Raw genomic sequence first — 15,269 nt, forward strand, 5'->3', positions numbered from 1 at the left:
TTTGAGAGCCTGTTATTGTTGGGGTTTTTTAATGATAGGTGTTTACTTTTGTTTGGGTTTTTAGATTGATATGTTTTCAAGAGGTTTTGTAAGAGGCTTATTTGGGCTGAAGGGGTGTCAATATTGTGATTGCCATTCTTATGGTGGAGAGGTCTTTACAATAATTAGAATGACACTGGAGCCATTCTTAGATTAAATGGCTGATTATAGGAGTGAGCTTGTAACTCTATACCAATAGCTTTCGAGAGATTTCAGCTCTCTTCTTCAGATGCAGATGAAGAAGAGAGCTGAAATCTCTCGAAAGCTTATGTCTGCAAATATTAAATTTGTTAGTCTTTAAAGTGCCACAGAACTCTCGTTGTTTTTGCTGTATACAGATTAACACGGCTACCCCTCTGGATCTATACCAATAGATGTAATATATTACTAAAAGGAATCACGAATTTTCTTAAGGTTATGAAAGTCAATATTAAGGAGTTTAATGACATCATGGTGACATGACAACATGGTTAAAATGAAATTGTATTTTCTTAATCTCATATTAACCCCAGATAAGAGATAAACAATCAATAACCAGTACTGGTATGGATGTGGGGACTCAGGAAACTTTATTCATATCTTGTAGGATTACCCACAGGGACAAAGTTACTGGAGCAGGGTTACAGATCAAATCAGGATATAGCCATAAAGGAACATTAGCACTCCCAGTTTGTGGTCTGGAATTTCCGGAAGATCTTTATTAACACTTTTTTTAGTAGCCTCATGGTCCCTTTTAGCTGGAAATTGGAAAAAGAAAACACACCAGCATGTTAGCAGTTGGTAAACTACCATTTGGGATGAGTGGTAATGGGGAAATTAACATATTAAATTAAAACTCAAAAATGGAGAGACAAAATTAACAAATATCCAGATTGCTATCTTCCTCTTGGTGAATTTTCAGATAAGGTGCATTAAAAAGTTGATTATGAAAATCTCCAGTAAAGAGGATTTATCAACAGCAAGAGAACCAGAAAGTATTAATGACAGCCTATCCTTGGAAAAAAAGAAAATAGGATGTGAACTTGAGGTTTTATCCAAGGACTATAACCAAAGCAATACCTAATAAACCACAAGGAAATGTAAGTTACTTTAGAATACTTTCATGATCTTCTGCAATGAAAAGTATTGCATTGAATCATGTACTGTAGAAATACTGGATGTTTTATTGCACTTTTATTCTCATTTTAATTTTAAAAGTTATTTTGAAAAAAGATAATGTTATAAAACAAAAATAAATCCTTGGATTTGAACACTGACATAATTCATCAGTGTTCACAAAACAAAAATAAAAGTCCTCAAAGTTTAAAAATGAAAGAGCTGAGAAGAAGCTTTTACAGGAAGTCTGTGTAAAGAGGTCACTAATCATGACACTAAACCAGAATAAGGGAACATGTCTCGAAGATTTACATTACCTATACACAAATTGTTTTGGAAGCATGCATTGCCCCTCCTCTGCTCCCCACCTTCCCCCACCAAAATAACATGGTTTGCTGGATAATGGAATTGGGCCAGGACTGAATACCTGTATAGTGAGAAATTCAAGAATTAAAATGCATCACCCCTCTAGTTCTAAGAAGTTGGGGGGGGTTAATCACAACAGCATCTATTTCTGATATGTGTAAAGACAACTGGTTTTGTGGAGGAAAGAAAAGAGAATGAAAAGGGAAGAGAATACATTTTGGAGAAGTTGTGGACATAATGGAAGAAGGTGAAATGGGGGGAAATGACTTTAGGGCAAGAAGTCTCTTTCCTCCCACTGTTTTGTATTAACATAGTAATAAAAACAAATCACATTTAAATGTTGGAGTGTGGCTTTATCACCTCAGTCTGTGATCTGTGCAGCTCTCACTAACTAAGCAGGTTTAATTCTTGTCAGTAATTTGATGGGAGTCCCTCAAGGAAAACTAAGGCACCTCAGAAAGCAGTGGTGTGACTCAATACTGAACCAATGACCCAGCATGATGCTAAGGCAACATGTTGCTGAAGAGGCCATCTGTTGTATTTAGAGTCACACTATTACAAAGTTGGGAGGCAAATTAGAGGAAAAGCTACTATTCTTTTATGAAGGTTAGTTCCACAGCCTTATGACCTGGAATGTTTTCAAACTGAGGAAAGCAAATTAGACACCCACCAACACATCTTAGCATGGTATCAAGGTACAACCATTACATTATCAAAACAAAACAGTTCATTGGTTGATCATACACTCAAACCAAGCCACTGTTACCTGGCAGGAACAGCTTTTGAGACTTGCTACCCAGTGGCTTTTAAGAACCGATTAACCAATTTATGCACAGCACAAACAGTTGTTTTGGATTAGATGTAAAATCAAGGTCCAGACTACTGGCAGTCAGTAAAGACACCATGGCGTTTTCCATTTCTCACTTTTCCATGTAGTTTCAGTTGGATAAGGTACTATATCCTATTATTCCTGACTGAAGAGCTGTGTTTCCTCTCAGGGTAGTTGCTTTTCACTGGAGATTTCCAATCTATCTCTGTAGGTTCAAGAGAAAACAAGAGAGTGTGGATAAACTAGAGGACTACCCTCAATTTGGGTGCAGTGATAATCACTCTCTTTCCTGCTTACTTCCTCACCAGAGCAAGTGGCGAGAGGTAGAAGACGGGCACGGAAATGAGCCGTACATTCGTTCCACCCCACCATTCACTGACCAGCACTGCTGAACCAGAGCCAGGCTTTTCTCCCTGGGATAATCCAAGCATGGCACAGCAACACAGCACCCCTTGCAAAGAGCTGTGCCTTTTTTATAACATCTAGACCAGTAGCTATATAGTTTTCAAATAGAAACTAATTAGACATCATAGTTTGACGTGACTATTGTCATGCTGGCTGGATTGTGTGTGTGTGTGTGTGTGGGGAGGGAGGGGCATTTATTATATTGTTTAATATCCGTATGTCAAAATCATAATAATTCATGTAAGATATGCCATGTCAGGTACTGTTAGAAAGTCTATAATGTGCTAATAAGATGATGATGTTTCTGTTCATGTGTTATATGTGTAATGGAAGTTATGGATATGGTTGATATATCTGTATTTCAAATTGTGCTGTCTGGGCAACACCCCAGACAGGATGGCTGCAGTACAAGTGCCTGCTTAATGGCCTATTACGGAAACTCACAGGTATGATGGGCCGGGGGAGAAGCCAGGGATATATCTGATGAGTCACCAGTCACTCATGTGACCCTGGACTCCATCTTATTCCTGTAAATTTCCACAAGCAGCATGGCAAAGGCTAAAGGACATAAAAGGCAGCTGTACGACATCCATTTTGTCTTTAGTCACCAGTCTTCAGGCTACCGCTTACCTCTGGACCAACTCAACTACAACTGAACTGAACTGAAGCAAAGCTGTGAAACAAAGGATTGAGACCCATCCAGGTACTGGATGTATACCAGAGGGACTATACAAGCCTGAAAACTCCACAGTTCTATTAGAAACCTAATACTTATGGACTTTCAAATCAATTGTATGTGTCTGATTGCTTTAATTATTTAACATTTCTCTTATAGGTTTCTTTCTTTTTATAATAAACCTTAGTTTTATTTATTAAAGGATTGGCTGGCAGCCTGATATTTTGGGTAAGATCCAAACTTATATTGATCTGGTACTGTGGCTGACCCTTTGGGACCAGGAGAAACCTTTTTGGTAAAGAGCATAGAGTTTTAAATAACTGATCTCTTTACTGGACCTAGTGGCTGATTGGGAGCCAGAAACTGAAATGCAGTAAAGGGGGCTGTGTATATTTTTATTTAGGCTTCTTGATAACCAGTGTGGGGAATCAGAAGCACTGTTTGTGGCTGGTTGGGAAGTCTGACTTCAGTGTCACTCACCAGTATTGGGAGAATCTGCTCTCCTTTTGCAGCCTGTCCTGATCTTGGCATTTTCAGGTGGCTACCCTAGGCACGGACGGGTCACAACTATTACATTCTTCTGTGATAAGGATGTCTTCAAGAATTCAATTTAAAAGAAAGTTTAAAATCCCCAACTGAACACAGAAGTGTTTTGCATAATTTTTGAAGAAGAAGCCAGCATGAGAAAAATAAGATTCAATGAGCTTTCTTGAATCCAAGCTTTGGTTTCTACCCCAGTTGAGATTTATCCCCCTATATAATAATTGCATGTGTTTCAAATTAAGCTACACACCAGGTAAATGGAATCTGTTTAAAAAAAAAAGGAAGAGATTAGTGATATCTATTGTCTGTGATCTAAAAACAGTCAAGCTTTGGTAAAACTGTTTTACATTTACCTTTTCTGTTTTCCAAAACTGCATCCGCTACCTCAAGTTCTCTTAAATAACCTTGAATACTTATGAAGCTGCAAAATTGTGCCAGGCACTTGCAAACTTCCTACGGAGCATTCATTACAAAATGTTCTCAGTGATTTGCTTTTTATGGGCCAGGCGCATTTAGTATGCCTTAGGTTCAGGGGCACACTTGTAACATAGCTCTTTTGCTCTACAGGTAATGTCAACAGCTGGATAAAGAAACCAGAATTTATTGCAGCTAGCTAGTTAATGCTAATGCAATAACTTCAAATCTTTGTTACTCTACATTGTTTTTATACACTTGGAACTGTTCAATTGAATATGTTTGCTAAGAAACTAAATTGCAGCTTTAAAAAATTTTCCTTATGAGTTTTCTTTATGTTAGTTACTGTGCTGTTTAGTCAATTACCAGTCTCAAGATTATTATTCTTTCCTCCCTCCACAACCCCATGTCTTTAATGGGCTCAAACAGTTCTTTGTTCCCTGTATTCTCAAAGAGGAATGATTAGGGAAACTCTCTCTTTTTTCCCCAGAGCCCAATCAGCCACAAAGATAAGATTCTGAGCACCTACAAAAGCATTAAAAACAAGAAAATGAGTTTGTTGCAGAGATGACTTTTTCTTATCTGATGCTGTAACAAAGTATCTAACTGAGTTTCTCCTGTTTTCTTTATTAATTTTGTTAATGAAAGTTTCCTACTTGGTAAAAATCTACAGAACCCTTGGACAGGTTTGTTTCTATACTAGAGGTGGGCAGAAAATAAGCTTGCTATATAGTGATACCATCAAGAAAAGAGATGAAGAGAGACAGTTCGTATTTCAGAACAGCATTGATTTAATAAAATTGCTAACATTTATATAGCACTTTCCATGCTAAGTGTGTGACAGGGATATTCAGATTTGGGGGACTGGTTCAGGACCAGTTCTATTTTTTTTTTTTTTAATGTAGGTTATCTTCTAGACCTCAATCCTGCAAAGACTTCCACCCAAGCTTTGACTTCACAGTGGATGGAGTTATGAGACTACTTAGGTGCATGAAGTTAAACTCCTGCAGGAAGTTGAACAAAATGAGACTAGTCATGTGTGTGAAATTAAGTATGTGCAGGATCAGGACCCTTTTGTCTGAATTAAGGACACTTGGTGCTAGGTACCACAACAATATTACCCGCTCTCAAGCATTCAAAAATCATGTAGGGACACAAAAAATAACGGGAGTCTTTAAAATCATGAGATTTTAAAAAATTTTCAGCTCTCCTTATTTCCACATCTGAGTTTTGAGCCTATCTGATTCAGGCTGTCAAGCTTTCATCTACAGCCATGAGGACTAGAAACTTGCTTTCTTCAAAAATGAAAGCGAAGAGTCTCTCATAATGACAGGACTCCAGAAGCTGGGATTTCAAGAAAAACCAAATATCCCAAGGCTCATGATAAAAATCAGAAGAGTTGGCCACACTCCCACAGCCAAGGGCATTTAACACTCAGGAATGGACATCAGAGAAACCACATAGAGATATTAGATTTCAAAACAGTCGATTTGGGGAAACTGAAAGATCTGTTGAGTTTGATATAACAGAAAAACATTAAAATTCACTATTGTTGAAGCAGTCTGGAGAATCCTTATGAACACTAATTAATGCATAACAGGCTACAGTTTAACTAACACAGAAAAATGCAGTCAATTAGAAGTGAAATATGTGGCATGAGGGGTTGCTCAAAAATGTAACAGAAACAGAGATGAGGGGAAGGGACCAAACAAGACTACAGATAGTGAGTTAAGGCTTGCAAGGAAGTGATAAGGGCAGCATAATAGCAGAATGATGAATTGCTAGCTATATGGGCCAAGGGGAGTCAGAAAGTCTTTAACAATTATATGAAGAGGAAATGGAGCAAAGTAAAGGTGGGAGGATGAACCCTCTGCTTAGTTATATGGTTGCCACTCTGTCAAATTAATGGGATTTACAATGGTGTAACTGAGAACCGAATTTTGCCCTGAGTATCTAAAACTTCCCTGGCAGTGAGGTCTGGGATCTTCCAAGGGAAATGATGGAAATTCCTTTCCTTGAGTTAATTAAAAAATAATAATGAAGAATACACTGTGATACACTTGAATCAGAACAGAACAGAACAGATAAAACAACTTAATAGATTTTTTTCCATCACTAATTCCTATTAATCTGTGATCCAGGATATTGGCAAATTTCCCACCCACCCCACCCCAAGAATTTATGAGTCAGAATATCCAGTGTTCAATATCCGATGGGGAAAGAAAACTACTACACATAATGGGCCTGTTGGAGCTATGCTGATTTATACCAGCTGAGAATTTCTCTGCATTTAAATAATTTGTAATCATCCATAAATATATCAGCACAGATTGATTAGCCCATACATGGGTGCCCCGGAAAGGAGTGTGTAGGAGCATCCCTTATTCTTTATGCCATTCAAGCAAGAGCCTCTTGCAGTTGCAGTCCCTGTGCTTGGGAAAACCCAGAAACTTGTGTTCTCTCAGTACACCTTTGGGGGCACATATCATCTCAAAGGATGTGGAGTGGGGGCAGTCCCTTTACATACTAGACCTTTAACAAGGATTTCAATCCTATAATGGGATCTAGCAGAATCCATATGGGTACATAAAGGATGGGGCGCATCGGGTTCCTGAAACAGGGCTAGCTCGTGCGTGATCCACTCTGGTGTGCTCCACTGACTGAGCCCTTCCATCTTTGTTTTCCACAAGTCTTTGGAATAGGAGAGTGTGTTTAGAGTCCTAAGAGCTATATCTGTTTGCAACTTTGTATTGCATAGTTATATAAATTAGTGGACTTATTTAGCTGGTAAGTAAAGCTTGTATTTTACATTCGTCACCACCACCACCACAATGAACGAGGAACTTCTGTGTAGCTGCCTGAAAGGAAAAAAAACAGTGCTAAAATATTAATAATCCTAGTCCACATACTTACAATTATTGATCAGGCTGCTTTGGTGTCCCAAACAGAATCGGTGTGAAAAACAGTAGAGACTTTTGAGTTCTCCAAAACAAAGCTGGTCAAACGCAAGAGAGACTACTGGATCATCCAGGACAACCTGCTTCTCTGTCTGGACAGCCTATGTATTAGTCAAGCTAAGTGCTAAACTGAAAGATGTGTAGCAAGTGGTTTATAATACATCTTCTTTCTGAAGGGGGAGAGAAAGAGAAACAGGGAACTTCTCTGTGTGCTACCAGCTACCCTGGACCAATACACCTCAGTGAGGTGAGAAGGTGAAAAGTGTAACAGCTATCAGACACTTTCACAGGTGGGAGGGGAACAGCCTCCAGACACTTCCATGTCTTCTGGCCAATGCCCTGCAAGTAAATCAGGAAAGTGAGAGAAAAACCTATGCTATTCTGGTCCTAAGTGACCAAAGACCAGGGTATAAGTCACATAGTGTATTTGTTTATTGGGGTATTTTTTCTTAGGAATGTGTATATTCCTATATTTGTGTATGCATGCTCTTGTACAGGTGTATTTGCACTTGCACAGAATTAATTCAAGGGGATCCTACAATCAATGTGGTCCCAATAGGAGATTGAATTGTAAATAGGGTAGGTTAGGGAACATCTGGCAAGAAAGGATGCATTCTGCTGATTTTACTAACCTTTCATTAATTGAACTGAGTTATATAGTTATTTAGAGTTCACCATGTCAGATAATGGGTGTGTTTGTGTAGTAAGACTGGTCACAGTGGCAGAGAATAGCAATGTTAGGTTGCTTTACTGCTAACTATATCATCACCCATGGAGTGGGCAGCCCTGCTCCTTAGGTGGAGTGAGCCAGTCTAGCCCTTGACACAGAGAAAGGTGAAGACATAAATCTTAAAGGCATAGCTGTGGAATGTATATTTTTGGCTAGTAATGCTGCAGGTAATAAGCTAAAAGGGAAAATTGATCAGCTGTATGAATTACAGCAGCAGTTGGATATTGAGAGAAAGTGTAATGAGGAACGGTGCAGCCAAGTGACTACAGATGTCAGTTTGAATGCAGTATTAGCTGACAGGCTGCAGGAAACTAAAGAGGGATATAGAAGGAGTCAGCTGGCTCTGGAGGAAGAAAAAATTAATGGCCACCCAGTGGCAGACACCCAGGAATGCCAGAAAGCTAATAAATAAATGGTAGGGGACTAGAACAACATGCTGAGGGTTTAGAGCAAGCCGGTGACATTTGAGAGGAAGGAAAATTGCAGTGCATAAAGTATGAGTTACAATATCAGACTGGAGGTCCAGAATAGCCGAATTCCCCAGGGAGTCTAGAGGAAACAGAATGGGGAGACTCCCCAAAAGAGTCTGATATGTATCAATTAACCAGAGAGAGGAAGGGGCAGCCAGTCACAGGATTCCCAATGACAATGGTATGACTCCAAAAAGAACAGAAGGCATTGCCAAAAAGAATTCTCAAAGCAGGCCCAGACATCAGCCTGGCCTTGAAAGATCAGGAGAGCTCAACCCCTGTTGTAGGTCCAATTGTGTGGTTGCAGTGCTGGAAATAATTTCCCCCCTGGTTCCCCAAGCCCTAGTTGGGTCAACAATCCATGGGGGTATAACCTGGGCCCAGCCTCCAGAAATACAAGTTGCACCTCCGTCCCCCATAGCATCTGAGGAAAACGAACAGGCTGATGTACCCTTGGGGAGAGATTCCAGTAGCAGTGGTTATCAGACAACAGCTACAAATGGCCCTCCAAGGGGCTGACAATCAGATAATCCAAGAGCCACCTGAGTCAAATCAATCCACAGGAGGCCAGAGCCTTGGGAGTGGAAGACAGTGTCAAGGAGGGGGGTAACAGTGATGATGTTTCAGGTTTGGATTCTTTCACAAGAATAAGGAAACAGACTGAGGGGGAAGAATACTGTGCACGGGGTATGAATGATGAGCAAATAGCAGAAGGAATAAAACAAAGAGATGAGAGGTGTGAAAGGATGTGACAAGTGAGTATCTTTTGATTGCACTCAATTTACAGAGCAAGAAAAAGCAGGGACTGAGTGCATTGAATGCTTCTGTCACCCGGTACGTCCGTAGTGCCCAGGACCTCTTGCAAACCATTACAGATGGGATACGAGACATGACCCCGAGAAAAAGCTCAACCCCGCCATTTCGGAAAAAGAGTGACATTGCACCATTAAAAGATAACATCCAAACCAGTGGACAGAGACAGAGCCGTTTAAGTCCCCTCCTCCATTTTGCTATTTGAGTCAAACAATAGCCTGGGTGCCATCCACACACATCACCACTGAGGGAAGAGGCTTCTCACTACCCTGGAGGAGCCACTTCCCCGATTCAGAACATGGACCTTTGACAGAGGGCCACTCTGGAAGGAGAGGCAATGAGGCAGACACAAAAAAGATAGCGATGGTAGTTCAGAATGTGAGGAAAATACTGAGAGGAGAATTTATATCCTATATGCCATCAGAGTGGGAACATATGGGGCAAGTGTTAGGGTTATCTCCCTAGGATTGCGTGAGGGGGTATTGCATACACTGTGGATAAATGAGCCTTAGCCCAGGAGTATAAAACTGAGACAGACTCCCTTGAGGACACCGTTCAGCAGATAATGCATCCCGGGCAGTTGGGAATTACACTTCTTGTAAATATTAAACAGCAGGAGGGAGATTCACCCCCATGCTTTAAATCAAAGGTTAGCTTCTGCTTGGGATATTAGCAATATGCCTGACCAACTTAATCAGTGAATTAGTTTGCTAGTCAGCAACTCCCTTCCAGCAATTCAAAACTGAGTCTTGATGTTTGTTAGCCCACATTCCACCACAGACAAATGCTGGAGTTAATGACCAAACCAGTATGATTAGCGTAAGGAAGGCCAAGTTGAATTTGCATTTGCCACTCATAAGCATGACAGAAGTAGGATGGTGACTGCAATATGTGTAGAAGAGAATGACTCTCCTCCACAAAAAGAATATGCATTCCCACATCAAAGCCCTATATTGCTGCTGCTATTACATCCCTTCTAGAACAAGAGGCAATTCAAAAATGTATCTCAGATATAATTCCCCAATTTGGCCAGTCAGGAAACTACCAGTTCCTGGTATCTTATGATTGATTATTGTAAATTTAACCAAGTCACACCTGCATGTGCAGCTATGTTGCTACAATGCCAGATTTGCTCAAATAATTTAGTATAGAGTTGTTTTCCATTCTTGACATTAGCAATGGTTTTTGGTCCCTTCCCCTTGTGTAGAAATGCCCATATAAATTTGGGCAGCAACACTAAACCTAGAACAGTTTGCCCCAAGAATATCACAACCTGCCCTCAATTTTCCATAGACAGATGAAACAAACATCTTTTCTAATCCTTTTGCCTTAATTCAGTATGGATCTGACATCTGTCTAGCAACAGCAACCCAAGAGGAACATCTTGGAAGGCAGACTTCAGTGTTGCAGCTATTGGAGGGGGGTGGGACTGAAGTGTAACTTCAACTAAGGGACAACTATTAAGGCACAACTATTAACCCAGGAAATTTCCTTCCTTTGCATCACCCCATCCAGCGAAATTCCTATACCAGTGCAGCAAAAGGTTGCCCTTACAAACTACTGTATCTATCCTTAGGTCCTTCCTAGGACTCACTGGGTATCACTGGAATTTTATTCTGAACTATTCAATGGTGGCCACTGCCCAATACCAGATTTTAAAGAAGAATGCCCATTGGAAATGGACAGACCACCACACTGAGCTACTTTAAGATGTTGATAGCTAATTTAGACAATAGTAAGCCCTATCACTCAGAAACGTGGGTTAGTAATATTGCTTTGGCAGCAGTAGTGTCCCAAAAATGACATGGGAAATTGCGGCCTATGCTTCCAGAACTGTTCCATATGCTTCCAGGAGAATGCCAGCTGTGAAATGAAGTATTCAGTATGTGAGCACTGTCTTCCCACCACTAGTTGGGCTATTAAATATTTTACTTTTTTGATTGGCTCAGCCACATTTTTCTCACGCCCAACTCAGTTTCCTACTCTCAGATAGAGTCCAGGATGGACAAATGTCAAAGCCTCACTTGGCATACTGATCACTTCTATTGTAGGGATAAGATATCATTCTTGAACCTCTTTGTGTTCCATCTCCCTTGTCTGCCAGCTTGTTATATGAAGGGGAACCACATGAGAGCTCAATATCTCAGTCGACAAGCGAACTGGAACTGTTCTTTAATCTCCTGCCTTACATTATTGATTTAAAGGAAACTGAACATTCTTGTGGATACTTCGAGTTTCTATAAACAAGGTAAACCTCATCGTGGGTTTGGGATTCATATCCGCTCAGATGTGTACCTTCCGTCACAACCTCTGTCCTTCTCTTGCACTCCACATTCTGCACAATATGCAGAGTTGGCAGCGATAGCACGTGCATTGGAATTCTGTACTGTAAACATACCAACTGTCCTTTTTTCAGATTCAGCACAGGTAGGTAGTTCCCTGACAGAATTTTTGCCATTTTGGCATGCCCTGAGTTCACGTCTGCAGAGGGCTCACCTCTTGAGTATGCAACCTTACTGTCCTACATCTGTAATTTGGCCTTTCATCGTGTTGACATCCATATGTTGAAGGTGACAGGCCACTGCAGATGGGATCCCTTCCATGAAAGAAGCCACACAGCAGGCCTGTTGACAAAGAAAAGTGCTCTAAGGGACATGCTACGGACTTGTCCTCACACATTTGTGGGCCAACCAATCACATCTTTTTTGAGAATGGAGTTCAGGGTAACAATATACCTCCTTATCTCCATGCATTACAATCAGATGAAAGAACCATAATGAAAACAATGAGGCTACAATAGTCTAAGACCATTAATTCTTCTTTAGTTCTCATTGACTGATGAGTGTAAGTGGCTCCCAGTCTGTATCCTTTATGGATTTGTAAACATCTATCAAACATCTCCCCTCGGTCTCTAATCTGAAGATGCTCAGTTCACTTAACTTTTCCTAACACTGTAACTCATTTTTGAAATCTTTTGTCACTCTTATTGCTCAGGTTTCTCTCCATTTTATCTATGCTTTTTGAAAAAATGCTTTGCCCAAAATCAATACTCCTACGCCCCGGTCCTGAAAAGCATTGACTCAACACTTACTGAAGTCATTGAGTTCTGGAAAGATCAAGCACATACAGAGGAATAGTTCTTCTATTGTCCATGCACTAGTGTAGTTGTACTAGATCAGTCTGAATTCAATTGATGACTCACTGTGAATTCCAACTTTTTTCAGTGACACTATTCCTTAGCCAATTTTCTCCACTATTCAGAGCTCTCTCTGTAGATACCAACAGTATTTCCTTCATGATTAATCTGTTCGTGACTACTATAGCTTATGTCAGGCTGGTTGCACTTCAGGCCCAAGTTTTTGCCACCAGCGCCAGCCACTTTCTGCCAGTCAGGTGACAGAATAGGGCCCTAACTGACCAACTGAGAGTTCCCCCTGCACAAGGAGACTTCTCAGCTAGCATGCAGCAACTGTAATCAGAGCCTACATCTACTGCCTCTCACACAATTGTGGCATGGGAGGGGAGCACCTGTGCTTTGCCAATTCACAATGTCCCATAGGGACCTTAGCCACTTGGAAGAAATTAGAGCTGCCTGTAATGATGCACGCTCACCACAAGCACACACCCTTGTATCCAGGTTTTCATCTCCAGCACGCCTGCCAGGTCTCTGTCTTTGCACCACACTCAGCCCTCCAGCTGAGAAGCAGCTAGTCCAATCCCCTTCCCAGGAAATGAAATGTTCAGGTACAGTCCAATGTCCTAAAGAATTAACCTATCCTCTAGGCCCTGTCCTCAATCCTTTCCTGGGAGTCCACTGCCTTTCCCCAGCTCTGGTATCAAGCCCTATCCTACCAAGCTTAAATCATCCTGTGGCCTCCAGCAGTCTTTGGCATTTCAGATCTTCACAGGATCCAGCCCACCTATCTGTTCTCTGGGGCTTTTTCCCCCCCTTACTGAGCTCTCACAGATTATTTATAAGGCCCAGGTGTCTGTCGAGTTATCACCTGATCCTTCTTTAGTGACATCTTCTCTAGCTGACAAGTAACTACCCACTTACCACCCCAGGTGAAGTGAATGGGGCTAACCAGCCCTTTAACTCTTTCTCACCCTGGGCACGGGCACCCCATCACTCAGCTCCTAAACTGTTCTAACTTATGCTGATGGGGTGGAGCCAGTGTAAATGCACCATGAGAATCATGGAGGCACAACTTGCTCCCTGACACGCTAATCCTGCACTGAGCATATCTTGGCACAACAAAGAATCTGGACTGTGTCTTTTTCTTACTTTAACTTGTGTAGTTGTAACATCTGCTGGTGACATTTCCCCCTAGATACAACAACACTGGTTGCTACCATATACCTTGAGTAGCAACTCAGTCATTTTAAACAGCAATAGCTGTTCCAAATAGAGACACTATGTATAGTATGCAGGGACCAGGGATATCCATTGAACAATTGCTATAATTCAGCACTCCCTGCACTAACAGAATCTTAGGGTGTATTGAGCTCTCCAGATCACTGACCACACAATCCACAGCAAACTTTAGCTGCAAGAGACTGCTAAAAATACAGATATTTAGTATGGTTTTGTTTTACACTGAATTTACATTATCATCTCCATTGGATCAAGACTAAGTTCTGGCTAATTATCTTATTATTAACATTTTCAGCTAATGCAGTTAGCTATGTACCTTGCCTTGAATCACAGACAAGATATGGCATGTACATATACTGTTAAAGTTCTAACTAACTAATATGTGCATGTTCTCTTTCATATTCCTACTAATGTTAATGGAGGATGGCATACAATATTAGTCTTATTTTATCTGCTCACATCAGAGCGATTCTCTAAATTAACATCTCTATTAGTCTGGCCACCATGGAGTATTGCATGCTGATAAGTAATTAGAAAGCTGAAGGCAACTGAGGCTTTGCAACTTGGAAGGAAAACAATTGCAAATCACCAACACTTCAGAAAATAGCTATTTTTAAAATGGAAGGAAATTCTTCTGCTATTCTTAAGGAAATAATGAGATTTTCAGATCATTTTTTAAATTAACATATTATTAAGTACTGTTTTCTCCTTTGCCTTATAAACTTTAATCTTCATAAAAGTTACAAAACTGCCTAGACGTAGGCACAATCTGTAACATTACTTCTTCTGTAGAGGTCCTGAACAAGGTCTATGCACCATTTAAGTCCCACTTAAATTCTCAGGGCAGCACTTCAGTGGCAGATAATGGTGCATAGGCCCCAATGTAAACAGGCCCCATGAAAACTTGATCCATCTTTGCTAATTTACTTGAGTCTTAATCTTGCATCTTGTTTAACTAAGATATGTAGTTCTGGGAATTTCCGTGTTCAAGATGGAAAATGTGATATGATGATAAATTGTGGTGGGTTGAAGATGAAAACCAAAAGAACAACATATATTTTGCTTATAACCTTAGCATCTAAGAAAATAATGAAGTATAGAACCCTCTATCCAGCCTGCCCTCTTTAAAATTAGGAAGGAAGACAGGATTGAGGAAGGCAAACTCCTTAAGAATTCTCAAGGGCAGGGAGTATTTCAGGCCATGCTAGGATCAAATCCATCATTTATCACATGTGTGCTGTATACACCCAACTCCCATTGACTTCACTGGGGCTTCTATGCACTTAGTGTGAAATTCAACCTTGTGCCAATTCATGCTGAAAGTTTAAATCAGATTTAAATAGTGCATAGCTCTTCTAGTGGCCTTCTGTACAGAGGTGCGTTTTACCCTGAGCTTCTGTAGTACCTGAATCTTTGGAAACTTCCAAAAATAGATTGTTTACTTTGAGTATTGGGCAAAAATGGGGTCCAGTGAGTGCATTTTTGATCAGACTGGCTTTCCCATCTCTAATTGCAGTTCAAAAGATGTCAAATACAGGAAGTAATATTCTTCTCTCA

General features: G+C 40.5%; 1 long non-coding RNA gene across 1 annotated transcript; it reads right to left on the reverse strand.

The window, feature by feature from the left end:
* Positions 1-1,362: 1,362 nt before the first annotated feature.
* LOC137162740 (uncharacterized) lies at positions 1,363-13,260 on the reverse strand. The gene is made up of 3 exons (XR_010922482.1): positions 13,190-13,260; positions 11,834-11,961; positions 1,363-2,534 (listed from the first exon to the last, which is right to left on the reverse strand). It is a non-coding gene; the product is annotated as an uncharacterized lncRNA (long non-coding RNA).
* Positions 13,261-15,269: the final 2,009 nt, after the last annotated feature.

Source organism: Emydura macquarii, unplaced genomic scaffold, assembly GCF_026122565.2.
Source record: "Emydura macquarii macquarii isolate MOO-44397 ecotype Brisbane River unplaced genomic scaffold, CSIRO-AGI_Emac_v2 contig_2457, whole genome shotgun sequence".
Classification (NCBI taxonomy): Eukaryota; Metazoa; Chordata; order Testudines; family Chelidae; genus Emydura; species Emydura macquarii.